The following is a 468-nucleotide window of genomic DNA, read 5'->3' on the forward strand; positions in this document are numbered from 1 at the left end:
GCAAAGTTTGACCAAATATAGGATTCAGAAGCAGCTAAAGCATTTTGGTTATGATCATCACCAGCTCTTCTCACAAGTTATGTAAGATATTTTTATACCATTGTAGTTTTGATAGGCTGTGGGTTCATGGGTATCTAAACTAGATCAGTTTTGATAGGCTGTGGGTTCATGGGTATCTAAACTATGCAGAAGCGGGGCCTGGGCAATGGAAACATGACGGAAGTGCCAACGACAGCCTATATGTAGCATAAGGCCAACTCCACCGCGCGACCCTATCCTGTCTGCCCCCGTCCGTTTGGGGTAAAAGGGACAAAAAAGACGGCCCAGCGTGCGGGCGCAAACGGATTTTGTGTCCGCTTTGTGTCCGCTTTCGACCCATCCCCGGCCCAAACTTGCGCTGGTTTTGGGGTGAAACGGACAGCGCGCGGACGGGCGGGACACGCGCCCTTGTCCTCCCCTGGCCCGCCC

Source organism: Triticum aestivum, chromosome 4A, assembly GCF_018294505.1.
Source record: "Triticum aestivum cultivar Chinese Spring chromosome 4A, IWGSC CS RefSeq v2.1, whole genome shotgun sequence".
In the NCBI taxonomy this organism is placed as follows: Eukaryota; Viridiplantae; Streptophyta; class Magnoliopsida; order Poales; family Poaceae; genus Triticum; species Triticum aestivum.